An 8,356-nucleotide genomic window follows, 5' to 3' on the forward strand; every position below is an offset into this window, starting at 1 on the left:
AGCAGTTTCTCTCGCCTCCTGGTACAACATGAACAAAAATGGATTCATATTTTGAATACTTTTCCCTCATGGCCTCAATTTAAATATTGACTGGTCAGTTTTCTTCTGACAGTTTCTCTGTGCCCCATTGGTAACCTGTTTGACAGCTTTGATCACATGATCGCATTCCTTTGACTTGGCGTGATAGCCTGGGTGGTCACATGACCAGATTTCTCTGACCTGATGTAACAGTTTAGACCACATGATTCCTTTTTTGGCACGATTTGCTGCCTTTGAACAGACTATTTAACTGTATGTACCAGAAGTTCCTGTTTGATATGCCATTCGACTTTGTCTCAGTGAAACTCTGAATACCGGTAAGCTGATGTATTACAATTGTATGGTCATTTTCCTTAACTATTATGTACAATAATTATATTGTCTTGGATGCCTGTTAGATGTCTCCACTGATAGTCTGTTATTCTGTTCTTGTTAAACAGGCTGAAGTTCCCTCCTGATGCAGTTATTACGAAGCATGGTCTGTGCTGGGGGATCATTGACCCATATTGAAGATAGGCTGTTTTATGAAACATTACTGAAAACTCAATAAAAACTCACATTGAAATGTTTGTAGAGACTTGTGGACATTGAGTATACATTGTGATTATTGAATATACACTGATAGTCGGCTTTATCACCGTTTGATTTTGCATGTTCCCTCTCTAGCCATATTCAAATCCAGTCTAAAAACTCACCTTTTTGAGTCTGCTTTGCAATCATAACCATTTCTGTACAATAAATGCACTTCCCATACACTCATCAGCCATGTATGCTTGTCTTGACTAGACTGTAAGCTCCATGGAGCAGGGACTGTCTTTTATGTGTATCTGCACAGTGCTGTGCATGTCTGATAGCAGTTTGGGAATAATAAATTGTAGTAGTAGTAGTATTAGTAGTAGTAGCAATAATAGGATTTCATCATCCCAATTTTGACCTGCAGTTTGTGTACAACAGCTGGCCCCCTGCATGCGCTCCATTTCAGTGCAGAGGGAATCCTGACACATCAAGTCATGCATTGAAGCACAGATCCAGCAGATATCAGTGATACCTCAGAGCAATGCAAGAAAGTCAAGTCTTCCAATAAACTAATACCGTTGACCTTTTCTTCAGTGGTGGACAATCTGTAGCACAAGAAAGGTCCAATTGGACCTCTTCTATAATGTACTGAGATATACATCAGTGCTATGGGATGAATGTATTGAGCTAACGTAATTCAGCAATAAATCCTGATGCATCAGCATTTACTTGGGAGACCACTCTCCTGTGCATGGAGGACATGTCTTCTTCTGTGCTGCTGCTCCCTCAGGAGCAAAGAGGTGTGATAAATCAACACTTCGATGATCTTGTGCTAGTGCGCCATTCTCGCCATCACTAAAGTTTGCTAAATCCATCCTCTGTTCCTCTCTTTTTAGGTTTCAGAGATTTGACCATAGTTTGCATTTCCATCCTCTGGCAGCTTTAGCGGTCAGCAACACAGCATCAATGAGAAACTCTACCCCCCAGACACACTCCAAACAAAACAGACGTACCGGGAGCAGGCTTGCATGCCAAGAAAGTCAACGAATGAGGCAATCTTTTGGGTGTCTGTACAACAAATGCCTTTTTTCTTTTACTTTTATCTGACATAATGCTCTTATCTTTTGTAAGCTATTCATGTGCATGTCCTGTTTTTCTTAGAGAAGGGGGGGTTATGTGCGTGCATTTTAAATAAATGCTAAAGTGATAAATTTCATTTGCAGCAGCTTTGCTCAGTTTTAATCACTTCTGTACTCTGATATATATCTCTTTGCTAAAGTAAAGTCAAGTAGGTAGTTCATTCTTTCTTGCTTTACAAGCTAGTATGCTAATCTCTTCAGGTTTGATTATGCTGCATTGTAGACAAGTAGGATGCTTTCATGAGGCTGGAAAATCTCATCTCAGTTCATTTGAATCAGTATTACTGGCTGCTTACAGCCACTCAATGTCTGGACTATATAATTGGTTTGAACTGGGTTCCCTGCCCAGTAAGCTTGGCTTCTGAAGCTCAGGCTGTGTTACTTCTGCTTATGTTGTCATGAAGGGATGGCTAAAGTTGTTACCTGCCAAACTTTTTCATATCCAGATCCATTGAAGAAGTCTGAAATTTGTGATGGATTTGTCCTGGTTCTGACTCTGATCTGTACCTAGCTGGGGAGGAATAGACATTTTTTTACCTTTCACACCAGCAAGAGAGATTGAATTTGCAGACCTTCTGGAGATTTGTTCACATTTGATACAGTTTTGAGGTGGGAGGGTCATATTATGCATTGCCTTCTCTCTGTATGCCCCAGAGTATCCTGAGCTCAAAACAGGTCAAGACAAAGTATAGTGGATTGATTCCACACTAGAACTAAGTCAAATTAAACTTCTTCACCAATAGTGGCATAGAACGTAGCAAATGATGGCAGATAAAGACCAAAATTGCCCATCCATCTGCTCAGCTGGTTTTTCTCCACTTTGTTAAGATGACCATATGACCTCCTATATGCAATCCAACACCATCTCCTCTCTCCCCCATGTCTTTGATTTGATTGTATAACCCTTTTCCCACCATTACCCTCCATATCCATCCCAAGCATGCCTGAAATCTGTTACAGTGATGGTCTTTACCTGTTCTGCTACTAGGCCTTTGGAAGCCTTGCCATCTTCAACCTTGCTTCTTACAAGGCCAGGCCTTAAGACAACACCCAAGTCTTCTTCTATGCCTGTTTACTAAATTTTGTAATAATTCCCACAGCCACCATAATTAATGAGGTTGTTGAAAAAAACAAACATTCTGAGCTTCCCATGCTCATTGAAGTTTGAGTTTCAATCATGATCCCTCTATGTGGGTCATTAGGGGATATAGTGACATTTCAAAATGACTAAAGCTCTCATTTCCTGGTGTTTGTTTCCTTCTCACTCTCCATCTTCTCTCGGTACCTATTCTGGATGGGCAAGCATTAAGCCCCACTGCGGACCATCTGTATGCTTTGCCCAGCCGCAACATCATACAGTAACTATAGAGATATGGTAACAACATCACAGGGCAAATATTGACTTGAGTATCTCAAATGCCCACTCAACTCATTCACTCCTCATGACATCTACAAAGAGATTGGACATTCATGGGTAGGATGAACTAGGGAGGGAAACATTCCAATAATGGCATAAATCTAAACCAAAGTGAAAGTGTTTTAAAAATGTTTGCATCATAAAATTTTACTGGACATTTATGGAGAATATCATAAATATTTATAAAGTCTATTCACACACAGTTATTATTGGAGAGTAAACAAAACAAAAATCAAAGTGTAGGTATTCAAGAACTATTAACCCAAGGATAGGCAACTCTGATCCTGAAGTACCACAAACAAGTCTGGTTTTCAGGACATCCACAATGAATATGCATGAGATATATTTGCATGCAGTACAGACAGTGCATCCAAACATACTTCATGCATATTCTTTGTGGATGTCCTGAAAACCTGACTGGAATTGCCTACCTCTGTATTAACCCATCATATATGTTAATGTGAATCTTTTTAATATTCTTTGAGGGAATTAGATAAATAGTCAAGTGTTAAAATGCAAATAAAGTGACTTCTATACAGAACATTCAAACCCAGTTTTCCTTTCCCTAGGGCCACCATTGTTGTATTCCACCCTACTCCCATGCCCAATGTAAGGACCTGGCAGGAAGAATCCCAGACTCAGTCCAAGTCAATCTGAAAACCAGACTGCATCTTATCATTTACAATGGCTGCAGAATACAATGTTATACCTTTCTATTTTCATAAAGTTGAGCTTGGAAGGCTGAGCAGGAAGAAACGCTGAGAAAACATAAATCATTTGTAATCGGCCATCAGAGTTTGTAGGGCTGTGTAAGATCATTGAGGGTTATGGAGTCCCTTCCCCAAAGAGCTAAACGTCTTAGTTAACAGAAGGTTCAAGAGGCTTAACCAAGGGACACAAGTAGAGGGTTCAAATCAGAGGCATTTACCAGCCCTCGGCATAAGAACGTGGCACACTGTCCTTCTGAAAGTGTTGCACCAAAAATTCATAACCTCATTTTGATTGTGCTCTTGTCCCTGTCACTCTACAAAGTTTAGTAGTGCTGCCTTCTAGGAAAAGGAAGAGGGAAAGGAAAAATGTCAAACCCAGCCTGTTCCTGTTGACTTGGTTATGAAACAGATGCCAATGATTGAATGCAGATGGGAACTGAGAAGATGATGCCGCGTTTAAAAGAAGTGCAAATCGAGCTCGAGTTAAAAGCCATTATCCTGAATGACAGGCAGAGGGCTGTCCTAAGTAATTTCCATTATTTTCTATTGCCCAATATTATACTATGTTCTATTATCCAAACTTACTGAGACAGAGAGAATCATTTTAACTAGATATCTCACTAATAACACAAGTGGCAATCTGGAGAAACTCGCAGGTAAATTTGTCCTGATGTAAGATCAGGAATATTGAACTAGCTGGGCTATGCTTACAGTACTTTTCATTTCTGGTCTCACTTATTGTGGGGGGGGGGGGGGGGGGGGTTTCCTATCAATAAACAATAAATAGGCACCATAATCATCTTAAGTGAAAAGACTGCAATAATTATTTTTTTTATAATTAATATTTTTATTGAATTTAATATACATCAATGAAGTTAAAAAAGCAAACATATTAGAATGCAAGAAAACGTAAATCCGTAATACGTATATTATTCATACCATAGTGCAATAATCTAGTCCCCATTATAAGATTAGGAAGCTTTCAAGGAAAACTCAAACGAGAAACGAAACAACCCAGAAAGCACGAGTAACTAAATGGAGAGAAAATATATATTTAATACCAGTTAGTCCTCTTAATTAACAGTCTTAATCATAAACTTCCTATCAAATCCCCTTGCCTAACAAAAATGTCTCGAAGTAAGTAGGATCTTGGAAAATGGACTTATTCCTGGACCAGACACTTACAGGGGAATTTCAGGAAAAGTACTGTCCCCAGAGCTACTGCTCTAGGCTTCAATGACAAAAATTGCTTCCTCCTTAACTGCGTGCTTCTAGTAATATTGGGGAAAACTTGGACTTTTTGTCCACAAAAAAGGAAATCCTTAGCTTAAAATATTTTTGAAGCACCAAACTTTTATCTTGCTCAAGGCCAAAAGTTACCAAGAGAGTAAAGCTTTCAATAATTCTGCACAAGGTAGAATACATGTGAAGCTCTCTCATTCTGTCCACTTTCTCCAGTGAGCTCCTCCTACATTTCTTATCATATTTCAATGAGTTACACCTCAGAGGAAAGCCCCTGAGCTGTGGATGGGAAACCATGAAAACATTTTGGGAAACACTGTGGGGTTTTGATTTCAGAACTCAATAGGAGGCACAACAGCAATGGAGGTCTGACTATGCACCGCTCCGAGCCTCCTGCTCACAGAAGCAGAACACAGAGTGTGGTGAAACTGCACAGGGTGGGTTGCACTGCAAATGTCACATCTCAAAGAAGCGGAAAATCAAAGAGAAACAGTCCACGAGGCTCGGGAGCGTTGGGCTGCAGCCTCGGCTGCCATTGGTTGCCGCATTAGCACCAGCATCAGCACCTGTGAGCAGGGGAGGAGGCGTGTGTGGCCTCTTGCCATTTGCAGTAGTCACACCAGCAAGGACTCAGTTGAATGTTGCAACCAAGCCCCAAGTCAGGCACTAGCAAACAATGACCTAGACCACATGGCACGGTGACCTTCCACTGATGAATTTGGAAAGACCAGGCCCTCCTCTCCCGCCATCACAACATAAAAATAATATTGTAGTAGGAATCAGGTTTCAATAAAATCTCTATCAACTAACAGAGAAGAGAAAACTCAGTTCTTTGTATTAGTTTACATACAGCACATTAGCTAAAAACGGAATCGCTTATGAGTCTGCGAAGGACGTCACATGTGCTGATTAGTCAGGCAGAGACAACAGTTCGCGTTTGCCATACATTCATAATCACCTCTTGATGTTATCTACGTAACAACCTGTGTATAGTTCATTGTCAACCAGTTAAGAACTGGTTGCCCTTTCTGTTGGCAACTTGCTTTCAAAGTCATGTGCCAATGCAGTGCTGAAGCTCTGACTGCACAACTCAAAGCAATGAGAACGTGTTGTTTCAGCCTTAAGTACTTGCCATGTACACTCCCACACACCTCTGCAACTCAGTCTTTGGGAAGGTAACCCCAGAGATGGGCAAAAAGCGAAAAGCCACCATTAAGAAGAAAGAATGCAGCAGAGGCACTTGGATGCAAGATAGGTGAAAACAGACGCTTTCATATCCACAGGGTAATTCCAAAAATGATTCCTTTGAGCCTTCACTTTTCCATGCCAGACTCATAAAAAGCCCACTTTCAAGAACTTGTGATTTTTTTGCATTTACTTTTGGTGAGAATTTTCTTGACTGCCCTGTTTTGCCCCAACATGACTGCAAACTGCTCTCTGACTTCTTGGAAAAGCTTTCACCTGATTTTGTGCATCTGCATGAAAGGTTTTATTAAATTCAACAATGGAAGTGTTTGTGACATCATGGTGAGCAAACCTGAAATTATTCACGGGAGTAAGAAATGCACTTTTCAAGCCTCCCTGAGCAAACAGCTATCAGCCATACTCTGCTTTCCACTTACAGCCCAATGGGTCTGGATTTTCCAGCACATAAATGGGAAGTTAATGTCTGTATTTGTTTTCCTTTTCACCTAAAGCATTGCACATTATGTCCACAAACCAGTAAGATTAACAATGTGATGCACTTCTGTCGTACAATGCCCTTTGTAACCAGTTAAGCTGCTGATTTATTACATCCCAGCCAAATGCTTCTCATGTATGGGAAAGCCAAGAGCCAGAAATGTCCATGGAGGAAGGGCTATTGTTTAGAGAGCTGGGTGGACCATTCCTGGACCAGTTTTCAGTTGTCTGGGGCCAATCTTTCTTATGAGGTCCGTTGCTCACACAAGACTGGAAATATGTGGGGTTAAGAGTCTGGAAAGGAAATGCTGGTCAGTCACAATGAGATCTTCCAGTGTCTGCCCTTGTGCCCAACCCAACACGAAAGGCAAAAGAAAAACACATTTGGAAAATGAGGGGTATTTTTATTAATTTAGTTTCATTGTATTACACACTCGAACCACCAGAGTGTTACAGCGAGTCACAACTTCATTCCAAATAAAATGGAGTGAATAGTCAATTTTTTTTTTTTTTTACAGAGATGCCAAAAAACACATAGAACAGCCAGATAATGGGGACCACCCTCAGTTCCTTCTGGCTCTGTTTAGACTATGCTTGCAGATGATCGACTGCTTTGATGGTCCCAGGCTCGGAACCAGTCCAGCCACAGAGAACTCCTAGCAAGTAGCAAGTACAGTGTGGTCTGCTCCTTGGATGGACGGGCTTTGATTTTTGTTCTAAAACCAGTTCAGGAAACACTAGGCATGAAAGCCGAAATTATCCAGCAATCACTAAGCTTAGGCTTGCTAAATATTTAGTAGGCATGAACTATTATAATAGAATTCAAGAAGGCATTTTTACAGCAATTTATGCAGGTTAAAAAACCTTTTTTTTACCTGTTAATTGGCTGTAAATTTCCCTCTAAACTGCACACCTGTATTCTAGCTGCAGAGTATCTTGCAGCTTTCCTGTGCTGGGTGGATGGATCCCATAGGAGCCCTGCAGGACACATGTATTCAAATCATTTATTTTTTATTTATTTATATACCAACATTCATCTCAATTGAGATATCACACTGGTTTTTGTACCTGAGGCAATGTAGGGTAAAGTGACTTGCCCAAGGTCACAAGGAGTGACAGCAGGACTTGAACGTTGGTTTCCTGGTTCATAGGCCACTGCTCTAACCACTAGGCTATTCCTCCTCCCCATGAGAGGGCTGCAGCCTGTGCCATAATTAGAACACAGGTGACCAACTCCTACATAGCTCAGAAAAAGCATTGATCAGATCTCTGAAAACTCCTCCTTCAACAGGGCTAAAGGTTCATGCCCGTTCTACCACATGTTCACTTTTAGCCACATTGGAAGGAGGCATTACTAGGGACATGTTTAGACTGGGAGAAGGCAAGAGCGCATGTAGTTTGCATTTTCAACTCTATGTGCCTTATTTTCCATGGAAAAAAAAAAAGACGGACAGAAAAAGCAGGCACAAATGTCTAGGTTGCAAGAAGGAAGTACATGCACAATTGTGCTTTGAAAATTGATGCAAAGGCTGCAAGTTTCAGACTTTGTCCCAAGATAGACAGTTTGAATGGTTAAGAATGAGAAAATATGTATAATTTCTCAAAGAAGTGTG

General features: G+C 40.7%; 1 long non-coding RNA gene across 2 annotated transcripts; it reads left to right on the forward strand.

The window, feature by feature from the left end:
* The first annotated feature begins 214 nt into the window (after nt 1-214).
* On the forward strand, nt 215-1,771 carry LOC115091604. Of its 2 annotated transcripts, none has more exons than XR_003856784.1 (3): nt 215-356; nt 480-1,355; nt 1,452-1,771. It is a non-coding gene; the product is annotated as an uncharacterized LOC115091604 (long non-coding RNA). The 2 variants fall into 2 exon arrangements; XR_003856783.1 differs by having other exon boundaries at nt 480-605.
* The last annotated feature ends 6,585 nt before the right edge of the window (nt 1,772-8,356 follow it).

This window comes from Rhinatrema bivittatum, chromosome 5 (genome assembly GCF_901001135.1).
Source record: "Rhinatrema bivittatum chromosome 5, aRhiBiv1.1, whole genome shotgun sequence".
NCBI classification, from domain to species: domain Eukaryota; kingdom Metazoa; phylum Chordata; class Amphibia; order Gymnophiona; family Rhinatrematidae; genus Rhinatrema; species Rhinatrema bivittatum.